The following is a 12,137-nucleotide window of genomic DNA, read 5'->3' as shown; positions in this document are numbered from 1 at the left end:
CTGCGTAGCATGAAGTTAGTTCTGAAGATATGTGCTGTTAATTTCTTACTTGGATGCGTAACTATCACATTGGCTATTGCAGTGTTATGATCAGGTTCCATGTAGGTAATCTTAAAAACAGTTTGTCCTTCCAAGTCATGAAAAATTGGAATGGCTGTAAGTTTGCTGAGAATGTTTGCATCCATCTCACTAATAATTTACATGTGAATAAATTGTAAAAAATTAGTAAAGAAAGAACTATATTCCTTCCTATTTATGTCTTATTTATATCCCTTTCCAGGTGTTGGCAACACGCTTCGCAAACACCAGTGTGCCGAGTAACCTGCCAAATTTCTCAGGCTTCTGGTCCTCTATTGCTAACAGCCCTGGGTTATAAGATGCTGAGTTGATGGTTGTCAACTTTGTGTTGACTGGTTTGAAGGCATTTAGGTAAAAATGTGTTTGCTTCTTCATCTACAAGGAAATTGAGTTACCATCCAGTTCATTATTGTGTTGCCTTTAACAGTAGCAATTTTTCAACCTTGACAAACCCATTGACTAGTGATGAGTGGTCATTTTGAGTTGAATCAAGGTTACTTCACTGTACAGTAAGAATACTGAGCCTGCTGAAGATATCTGTTCATGTTTTTGCTATGCAGCCACAGTGACAGAGAGGAATTAGAGGCTGGGTAGGCAAGGAAGTGGAGGGGTTGGGCTTATTTCTTGCAGAATAGTCTTCTGTTAATGTATTTTCATGAAAATTCTATGAATAATTTTTCAGTCTTCTAGCTTCTGTTTGAAATTTGTCTATAAAAAGAAAATACTGTAATCTTACCCAAGGAACTAAAGTCTTACGTAACTTTTTCTATTTCAGTTGTTTCTAATATTGCCCATACACCAATACTTACCTGCAATCAATTGATTAAAAAGGAATAGCAAAATGCTTGTAACAGTGGTAAAAGTTTATTTCATAACTGTAGTAGCTGCTGACTAAGCTGAAGAAGAGTTGGGACAAAACATCTTTTAATTTTAGCTGGCTCTGGTCCACCCTTGAAACACAAGAAACAGGAGTTTGGCGTAAGCGCAAAAACTTGCATATGTGATTCTGAGGCTGTGCTTTTAATACTGCTGTGCCCTAAACTGCTTGTGATACGCAGGAAAAATACTAGTAACTTCTCAGCTATACACTGAAGACTACATGCATTTAAAAAAAAAAAAAAGTGAATTTCTAAAGAACCCAAACACTCGAGTATTTACTGTTCTTGTTTTCATACAGCTTGTATCACCACCAAAACTGCCCAGACAAGGATTGTAGCAGACAAAGAGCTTTGTAGGATGTTAGTAGCAACAGGTTTTAGCCAATGTATATTTCCATCAGATGAAAAACAGGGAGTGGAATGAGCAGGATGAGTCAGGTACTAATTGAGCCAGCCTGTCGTGTTAAAGTCAGTCCTCATCAAAATAAGGGAAAAGGAAACACAGGATTTCTTTGAAAAAAAGGCAGGAAGATAACTAATACCAGTATGTGTGGCTTAAGGAAAAGAGATCTTGGCAAACACACTAAGCTTCATAACTTGACTAGGTGAGAATCTTCAGCACAAAATGTTGATGGAGTAGACCTTGGTAAGGTGCTTCATACTACACACACCAAGTCTCACTCGGTTTCAGTACAGTATGTTAAATAGCTTAAAGTATGTTAAATATCTTAAAAGTTGATGGACTGAGAGATCCAAAGAAATAAGTAACATTATGAAAATAAACAGTCGTATTGTTCACAGAGCTGGAGCCTTAGTTACAGCCCAACATTTCCATCGTAGTTCGGAAGTCATGGTAATATTGCCACTGATTTTATTTGTGGCTGTGAGAAAGATGCTGGAGTGAGTACATGTGGATGATAAGACAGAAACGCAGAACAATCACACCAGACTGGATTACTTTGTAAATGGAACCATTTGATTACTTTATAAATTGAACCACCTGAGTCATATCTTTATGTGTCCAAATGCAAAATTGTGCATCTAGGATTAATGAATGCAAATTGTGTACCTAGAAGGTATTAATGACTCCTGGAAAGCAGATCTGTGATCTGAGGGTATTTTCAGTATTGTCTGGGGACTGAACAATGAATTCAGATTTAGACCTTCCAATGCTTCCCACTTATAAAGAAATTTAAAAATGTGTGCAGATATATCATGCTGACAACCAGCTGACGTGGTTCTTATGCAGATATCATCACTTGTGTTTGAGAACTCTGTCAAATGTAAAGAACCCGCTGGCTGTTTGGACCTGGAAGAGTAGTGGGAAGGTCTTGTATTTGTTCTGCCTGTGCTGTGCTATGCAAGATAGTTGTAGATGAAGATGAGAAGAGAGTCCGGATATGGTGGTGTTATAAGAAGTCAAGAGGTTTGTACTGACCCAGTAGGTTTAAATGGGTGAAAATGCTGTAAGACCAATATGAAATATCTACAGCTGTGATCTCTCTCTGATAACCTCTCTATTTTAAAATATTAGCAATGTGCAGTGTAGTGTCACTCATTTTGAAGCTGTCTGACATTTCACATTATACAGGTTTTTAGTTGCTCATAAAACTTTACCAACTTTCCCAAGTCTGAAATTTTCCATAATGGGTGTTGGCCTCAAACTGATGTTTTTTGGGAAGATTCCAGTTTTGTCAGCTGCCTGAGATCAAAATGCAGATTATTTGCCCTTGTTAAAATACCCCCCCCCCCCAATTTTGTTGTTTTTTTTTTTTTATTGAAAAGTTAAAATTGAAAAAAGGTCTTGTATTTAAACAGCAGCGTGGTCCTTGTGTTGAGCAGGGGTCACTGGCATCCTATGGAGAATGGAGAACTGACAAGTTCTATGGCTGCATTAAACTCCTTTAAATACTCTGGCTTACAAATACTAGACTTCTTCATACTTAGTTGTTAAAAGTAGGGTTTCACAGGCCATTTTATTTCTAGTGCTTCCTTATTAACTGCAAGCTTAAAGGAATTTTTAATGGGGCATGGAGGTTAATTATTCTATGAATTCAAATAACATCATCTTAGTTTAAACTCATTGGGGTGTTTTTTTGGGGGGGGAGAGAGGAAAAAAAAACAACCCACCAAAAAATGCAAGATTCACCCTGTAACTCTGTAAGCTCACATTTCATTTGCCTTATTTGCCCATGAATCAAACATAACTGCCTCCAGAGTTGTTGGTGACTACATGTAATAAAGGTAAAAGGGCTAGTAAATGTTCAGCTTGATACAGTGCTGGAAGTCAGCACTGACAGATCTTGCAAAAGAAAGGCTAGAGAAGATTCAGATCGTTGAAAGATACTTCTATTTTCTCCTCTTGGTTAACAAAGTTGTAGATGGCCCTGAGGGCAATCTGCTTCAGTGACTATATAAGCATTGTATTTTGAAATAGGACTGTGCCAGCCCCTCCCTGCTTCTCTAATACATAACAAGACAGCAGGACATTACAAACCCAACCATTACACTGAAGGACAAACTGCAATAAGACTTTAATAGAAACAAAATTTGCTGCTAGAGTAGCAGTAAAGATAACACTGATTTTTGTATTTTTAATTGTATTTTACAGAATTCTAGAATGGTTTGGGTTGGAAGGGACCTTAACATTCCAAGCCCCTGCTATAGACAGGGACACCTTGCGCTAGACCAGGTTGCTCCAAGCCCCATCCAACTTGGCCTCGAACACTGCCAGGGATGGGGCAGCCACAGCTACTCTGGACAGCCTGTGCCAGGGCCTTATCATCCTCACAGGGAAGAATTGTTTCCTAATATCTAATCTAAATCTAATCTAATCTACCTTCTTTCATTTTAAAGCCATTCCCCCTTGTCCTGTCACTGCATGCCCTTGTAAAAAGTTCCTCTCCAGATTTCTTGTAGGCCTCCTTCAGATACTTGAAGGTTGCTGTAAGGCCTCCCTGTAGCCTTCTCTTCTCCAGGCTGCACAAGCCCAGTTCTCTCAGCCTGTGTCCATAGAGGAGGTGCTCCAGCCCTTGGAGCATCTTCACGTCCCTCCTCTAGGGTCGCTCCAACAGCTCCATGTCTCTCTTGTGTTGGTGGTCCCAGAGCTGGATGTAGTACTGCAGGTGGAGTCTCACAAGAGCAGAGTAGAGGGGCAGAATCACCTCCTTCGACCTGCTGGTCACGCTCCTTTTGATGCAGCCCAGGATACGGTTGGCTTTCTGGGCTGCGAGCGCACACTGAAGCCGGCTCATATTGAGCTTCTCATTGACCAACACCCACAAGTCCCTGTCCTCAAGGCTGCTCTCTATTCATTCTCCACCAGCCTGTATTTGTGCTTGGGATTGCACTTGGCTTTGTTGAACTTCATGAGGTTGGCATTGGCCCACCTTTCAAGCCTGTCAGGGTCCCTCTGAATGCCATCCCTTCCCTTCAGCATGCAGACTGCACCACACAGCTTGGTGTCATCAGCAAACTTGGTGAGGTCATACTCAATCTCATTGTCCATGTCGCTGACAAAGATCTTAAACAGTGCTGGTCCCAATACCAACCCTTAGTTGTTGGTTCTAAGCTGTGTTACTTACTTTCCAGCAAAACTATTTCATAGGTGCATTAACTGCACTCTGGGTGAGCCTCAAACCTACTTTGAGACCCTCAGGTGAAAGATCCTACATAAAACTGAAAATTTAGTTCATCTGGCACAGAATCGAGTAATCTCTTACCTTTACATGAAAATGCATATCATACAGGGTTGGCCCAACGGGACTGAAGAATGCAGCAAAAGTAAGAAGCAGAGAACAGATTAAACTTCTAAAAAGAAAGGGTTCTCTGAAGAAGCTCCTCATCTCTCCCTATCCTCACCTGGCTTGAGGTATGGAGACTTTGCTCTACTTAAATTGATAGGCGTTTGTGATCTGCTTATACATGGAGCCACTTTTCAACAGTCCATAAGCTGCCAGATGCAGTGGTAAGTACCAAGCTCAAAATCCTTTCAGAGACAAATGTGAAGTTTTAACTGCAAAAATAAATTCCCAGTGTGAACATACAGATTGGTGGAATAAGGAACAGTGTGACATAGCAAATAATGTAAAGGAAGAATTGGACCTTGAGGGAAATGGGAGCCAATTAAGAACAGTTTCCAAAACACTTAAGAGCACAAACTCACCTTTAAGTGCATAGTGGTCCTGCTGGTGTTAACAGGGCAATTTGTGTGCCTGAAGTGTACAGGTACATGGTTGCAGGGCTGTGCGGGTGTTTGCTGGCTCAGCATGTTTAACTCGCATATTGTCAGACAGCTAGGCAAGAGGCAAGAAGCCAAAACCGTACGGAGAACACATGAATGCTTGATGTTGCTGTGGAAGGACTGTTCACTTTCTCATACCTATGTTTTGAGAGAAGTATGGCTCTGTGTTAGATTTATAAAGGATTAAGTTGTATACAATTACTGCCAAAGGAATAAATGGGAAACAGTTTAAAGAAAGAAAAATAGTTGTTCCTAAACTCTGTCAACAGCATTTGGCTGTAGCCAGGAAAAAGTACAAAAGAATGCCCAGTGCTAGTCAGTAAAAAAAAAACAACAAAACAAAAAACTTTAAAGGCAACTTGCAAAAGCTGTGACTTAATTCTGTATGTGTAGTACTTAGGACTACATTGCAAATGAAGTATTTTGGGATCCATAATAGATTACATAGTCAAATAAATGATTAAGCAAAAACAGGAAGAAAAATCAGAGAACCTTAAGGCACACTTGCAGGAGAAAATGCTTTTCAGGTTTTCATCATAAACTATATAAATGGAAACAATTAAACATAGACTTCTGTAATGTTTGGCAGAGGAAGGGGCTTTCTAAATAACCTAAGAAATCCTGTCTAGTATGTTAGATTTCTGTACAACTGTCCGCAGAGAGGCAATAAGGAGAAATAAGAGGTGGTACCCCAATTCATTTGAATCCTAAGGATTGTGGAACTTGAGACTTAATTTGTGAATCTTATTTTTTTCAAATGTACTTTTTTAAAAAAAAAGTATACTAGGCTTTAGAAAACTGCTTGAACTGAAAAGCTGGTGGTTTATATATGCATACCATGCAATTTCTTAATGAAGCCTTCCTCCAGTAAATATCATATATATTAACATTATTCCAACTAAAATATTTCAACAGTTTTCACTCCTGCTTGATCATGGTGTTCTAGTTCCTTGTATTTTATAAAAGACACTGAAGAATATGTATTTATTTAAATATTTGAGGTAATTTCTTTGACAGGATGCCTGTTCCTTGACATCAGAATTCATTGTGATTCCATCTTGGTTGCACATTGCCTTCTTAAGAGACTTGCTTAGGTTTTTGTTTCGGTTTTAATCCTTTCAAGGTAAAGAAAAGAGGAGAACTTACGTACTTGCAGCACTTCATATATAGTTTTTGACTGTCACAGCTGGTATGTTATTTGCCACATACCGAAAACTCTGTAAAAAAGTTTATCCTCCCTAGGCTTAGTCTGGAAAGGTGCAAAACAAGCACTTCTACTATGCAAATGGGATGGACTGGAGATGTACAGGAAATCGGGTGTGCAGATATTGATGTAACCTTACAGAAACAGGAGCAGCAACACAAAGCCAGAGTACATTCATAATTTCAGCATTCTAGTAAGTGAACACCAGGTATTAAGCCAGTTGTGCCAAAATAACTAGGGCAATGGAAGAACTGATGAATGACAAGTAGCGTCCTGTGATTTCAAGAAGGTGGCAACCGAATAGATCATGCATGCACAGGCGCCATCATATGGTCAGGGGGTGTCAGGGTCTGGAAACCAGCAGTCTGTGCTATGCATCATTATTGCGGTGTTATTATTGTTGTTGTTGTTGTTGTTAAGGATGTTTGGAACTTTGTAAGTGTTGAGCCCCAGCCTTGCCGCAAGAAGTGACCCAGAACAGCAGGGACACTGCTCTGGCAGAAGCGTGGACAGAGGCCAGCATGTGAACAGGGCGGGAGCAGAAGCTTAAACCTTTCACGTCGGCAATACTAAGGCTATCACCAAGATGACTCAGCATGGAAAACCAGCAGAAATTCATTTTCTGGCAGTGAGCTAGAAGGAAGCACTTTTGAAAGTGCTACAAAACTAATGCAGTAAAAACACATTTTTAAAATTCTTTTGTATGTACCAGAACAACATCATGTTAATGGAAAACTCATGCTTCACCCCTTCTGAAACAGGAAGTGAGATTTGGCTAGAAATGACATTTCCCAAAGGCACACCAAAGTCTCAGAAATTATTGCTGACATGGCACCATAACTTTGTACCATTGCACAAGATACCTACTTACTTGTTTTAAAGCAGTGTGACATATGACATCATCCTGCCTTCTTACATATTGAAATAAAGCAGCTTGGCACAGAACATCTCCAGGCAGCACTGTATCCTGTAACAATGCTTTAGTTTAACTTGAGCCAATACCAAGTACCATATGATAGGTAAAAACCCCTTCCCTTGGTGCCTCAACCAGGAAAACAGGGTGAGACAGAAGTAATGGAATTATGGTTGAACTAACAGAAGTGCTGATCGCCCTCATTTTTCTCCCCACTACATTTTATTTTGGCTCATTTAAAGGAGCCCCTGAGAGACACTCAGCACTCTAAAAAAATTACTATGAAAAAGTCCTGAATAGATACTTGATCCACCATTAGGTATGTGAAGTCCTACAACAACAAACGTACATTAGTATATAACCACAGGTTATTTATACAGGGTGGTTATGTAGAGCTTAAACTTCTGCTTTTATGAACTAGTCCTGCATGTTAGAGCCAAGGTGGCTAAAGCAGCAATGTCTTCTTGCCTTTATAAGTCTGATTACACATCAACTTTTCCTAAAAGCTCTTCTTTTTTAAGATGTACAATGCAACAAAATAAAACAGCATCCTACATTTTTGTGAGTCTAAGCCTACCAATCCTCTTGAGCTTTTGTATCTTTCTCAGCATTCTGTGCTGAGGTGGAAGAGAGGTGTGAGTCCTTGCTGCGAGTGAGTTATGTGACCCTTGATACCTGGAATAGGGTGTTTCTGTTCTCCTAAGAAATGGTTTGTTCCATTAATAAAAGGGTTTCACACTCATCTGGGTGGAAAGCAGAAACATTTAGTGAACACCCCACGAGAGTATTTTCAATGGAAGAACTGCTTTTGGACATCTCTAGCCACGAAGTCTGCGATACACAGCGTAGCGCTGGAGAGATGCTGTAGGGCGGGGTTACATGTGGACCTCTGAAGGCAACCACTCCTTCCTCCCAGTTTCTATTCAGTTTTAAACTTGAGTTCTGTCAGAAACAATGGGAAGCTAGCATCCACTTTACTTGAGAATACCCTAGTTTCCATGCCTAAAATCAAGCAATGCAACAGCCACCCCACAGGCACTTACAAAAAGCTGGAGTGAAGAACTACTTGCAGTGTTCACCTTAAAAGCACCAACTTGGAATCTAATTTCTTACACATAAACTAGAGAACTAACCAGAAATGTAACTGTGGGTGGTTTGCAGGGCAGTACAGTATTTGTGACACAGAATCACAGAATAATTAGGGTTGGAAAGGACATGGATAAACATAATAGAAAACTCAGCTTCTCAAGTAGCTTGTTTGAGCTAAGCAGCAAGAACTCCCTGGAATGACAATCAGCCAGTCTCTCTTCCTAGTTTTAATACAGAACTAGTCACAGGTTGATAAAACCAACCAAAACTTGTCTAGCACAGTTAATATACACTGGTCTGCTAGGTTTGTTAGATATCAGAAATCTGTATTTACTGAGGCAATAAACTTCCCTCCTCATGGGGAAGAGGTACCCCTATACTAGCACCCTCCTAAAACCAAGTTCTGACAGATTATTGGAAGAGATTCACTCACCCAAATGAAGGTATTGGTGCCACCCTGTCATGGTTTAAACCCTAGCCAGACAGCTTGTTCACTCACTCCCAGTGAGTGGCGCCAGGCTGGAAGCAATCGAGTCCCGTTTCCCCCCCCCCCCCCAAGGCTCTCCCCTTCTCCACTCCCGGAGGGATGCAGAAGAGGATTGAAAGAGTGCAACTCCCACAGGTTGAGACAAGAACAGTCCAGCAACCAATGTACAACACAAATCACCACCGCTACCACCACCGACAACAATGATAAGAGAAAAGAACAAGGGAAGAGAGTACAATACCACCCGCCGAGAAAACGAGTCCGACCCAGAAGCCTATGTCCTTCTGGGTAACTCTCAAGTTACATCCTGGGCATGATGTGTTGTGGTATGGAACACCTCTTTGGCTAGCTTGGGTCAGGTGTCCTGTCTCTGCTTCCTCCTGGCTTCCCCTCCTCCCTGGCAGAGCATGAGGCTCACAAAGTCCTTGGCCAAACCAAAACATCCTTGTTATCAGCTCTGTGCCCAAGCCGAAAGTCAAAACAGCACTGCACTAGCTATCAAGGAGAAAAATGACTGCTACTGCTGAACCCAGGACACACCCCCAGTGTCCTGCTCCATCCAACTACTGCTCCATCCAGCTACTGCTCCAGAATGTGGCAAGTGCAACAGCTGACAATTACACACGTGCGCCCTGGTGAGCCAAGTCATTTGAAATGCAACTGCGTACCTATGTTCAGGTAGCTAAATCTCACCTGTGAAGGGCTGAAAAATAAAATCATCACTCTGAAGCAAATCCTCAGCAAAGGGAGAGAGCTCACAAGACATCTTGGTATTTTTCAAGAAAGCCAAGTGATTTTGAACTCCCTTTTACATGGCACCTCATTTCAGTGAATGTGGCACGGGTGGATACAGACACACAGCACATATTTACACTTTTACTGTTCATACTTGGCTCTCTGATGCTGCAGAGTGATGTGCTTTATGTATTCACTGAAGTGTCAACACATTCCCATTATACTTTATTCATGCCAGCAGAGTCAGACCTTTCCAGTTAGAGGAAATGTAACATTTTGGTGGCAAAAAAGAACTTTGCACTTCATCTGCCCCCCACTTCTTTACCCCAGTGTGATAGGATACATAGCACACTGCGTGTCATATGGACACCACAGCTGACGCCTCAGACATGCTCCTAACCCCCCTTCTTTTCTTGGGAAGGATCAGGAACAGACTTTGGGCCAGACACACTTCAGTTAACAACCATCCCACTCTCAGGCAACTATTCTGCACAACACAGCATATATGCACAAATAACAAATGCAAGTCTACTATTGGAAGGAGAGAACAGCTGAGAATGTAAGAAACTGCCTTGGGAGAGGGCCCTACACTGGAAAAGCTGCTGTGAAAGCAGGTTGATGCAATAATGGGCCAGAGACAAAATTCACTACCTTGTCACTTTGTTGACTTTATTCTCTCTCTAGTACTTGCACAGACCATCAGGAAACCAAAATATTACTTAATATTTAGGAGGGAACAAGACATTTTCAACAGACATTAAGTTGCTGGAGCAGGTCCAGAGAAGGGCAACAAAGCTGGTGAAGCATCTAGAAAACAAGTCTTATGAGGAAGTTGACGGAACTGGGGCTGTTTAGTCTGGAGAAGAGAAGGTTCAAGGGGAGTATCACTCTCTACAACTGCTTTAAAGGAGGATGGAGAGAGAAGGTGTCTAATTTCTTCTCCCAGGTAACAAGATAGGAAAAGAGGTAACAGCCTCAAGCTGCACTAGGAAAAGCTTAGATATTAAGAAAAATTTCCTTCAACCGAAAGGGTGGTCAGGCATTGGAACAGACTGTGCAGGGAAACGGTGGGATCACCACCCCTGGAAGTGTTCAAAAACGGTGTAGATGAGGCCCTCTGACATGGTTTAGTGGTGGACTTGGCATCCTGGGGTAATGGTTGGACTTGATAATTTGAAAGTCTTTTCCAACCTAGCTGATTCTATGATTCCATAAAGCATGTCTTAATATTACTGATAACATGTACCTAATAAACCTGGTATCAAATACAGCAGTATCAAATCACATTTTAGACCTAAATTAAGTAATGACCTATGGCTATTTAGCTGGAAGAATGAAGGCTGGCTACTAATCCTAGCACTAAGATAATAATACTAGTACTTTGCATTTATTACCTCCCCAAGTGAAGGAGTACATGAAGTGTTTTGAATAGACTATGGCACTTCTATTTTTTAAATTGCAGATCAAGAGATCAAGGCCCAATCTCCGGATTATCTGGATGCCTAAAAATACCCGTTGGTGCTTAACCAGTTTCTCCAAAGCAGTTCAGCATTTCTGTACACTAGCCAAACACATTCAATACATTTAAGAATTCTTCGGACTAAACTTCAGCATGGTGGTGTAGTATCATCCTAGCACTCTGCAGTTAGGTGTGCTCATCCTCATGCTCCCAAACATAAGTTGGTATCCAAGTTCCTAGAATTCGGAGTCACAGAAATGAGTTTCCAAACCATGGAAGATGCAGTCTCTGAAACAGACACATTTATGACTGTTCTGGTCGAGCACTAGGAGAATTCGGAAGAACTATAGCTAACTCACTTTTAAAAAGGAGAAGCACTACACAAAAATTAATGTGTTTACTTTCAGCACCATGTGAAGTAGAAGTACTTTACAAATGGAGACACTGAATACAGGAATGTAGGTGGAATAAGAGAACACAAAATATAATGCAAAATCAGGAACAAAAGTCAAGCTGCTTCATCAAAGTACTTTTTGATGAAACAGTATTTACCGTTAGAGTGCCCTTGATGATATTAAATACGTCTAAAACCAGGCTTTGAGAATAAACACTGTACTTTGTATAAATATATAGAAAAGAACATGACTTGTTAAATAGCCTAGTATATAAAATACCTAGAACTATGTGTATTAGTACAAATGAAGAAGTTTAAATTTTAATGGATGAAAGTACTGGCACCCTACAGTACATTCATTACGTTTTCTCCTCAGGAGTGTGATTCATGCTAGCTAAGCAAAGTAGCTTTACACCTTTTCCTCATCTCATTCTGAATTCCACGCCTTTCCCTCCCGCAAATCATTCCCTTCTACACCTTTTCCACATATGTTATAGCTCAAGATCACAGCTAATACTTGCTCAGTATAACTTTGAAATAATCTGTTTACTCCCACTGTATAAAGAGCTCCCAGGTCACCCACACAAAGTTTCACAATGACAAACAGCCATATTTCAAATTAACCACATTTTTTTCATAAATCCCTTTTAAGATAAG

The 12,137-nt window shown here is 40.7% G+C and overlaps 1 long non-coding RNA gene across 1 annotated transcript; it reads left to right on the top strand.

Moving 5' to 3' along the window:
- Nucleotides 1–4,938: 4,938 nt before the first annotated feature.
- On the top strand, nucleotides 4,939–7,098 carry LOC133269265 (uncharacterized). Its single transcript, XR_009743391.1, has 2 exons — nucleotides 4,939–6,596; nucleotides 6,824–7,098. It is a non-coding gene; the product is annotated as an uncharacterized LOC133269265 (long non-coding RNA).
- The last annotated feature ends 5,039 nt before the right edge of the window (nucleotides 7,099–12,137 follow it).

This window comes from Pezoporus flaviventris, unplaced genomic scaffold (assembly GCF_033815535.1).
Source record: "Pezoporus flaviventris isolate CSIRO_AGI_PZ_B2104156 unplaced genomic scaffold, CSIRO_AGI_Pfla_v1 ptg000015l, whole genome shotgun sequence".
In the NCBI taxonomy this organism is placed as follows: Eukaryota; Metazoa; Chordata; class Aves; order Psittaciformes; family Psittacidae; genus Pezoporus; species Pezoporus flaviventris.
Note: the sequence above shows the minus strand (reverse complement) of the source record. Positions and strands in the feature narration are given on the sequence as shown.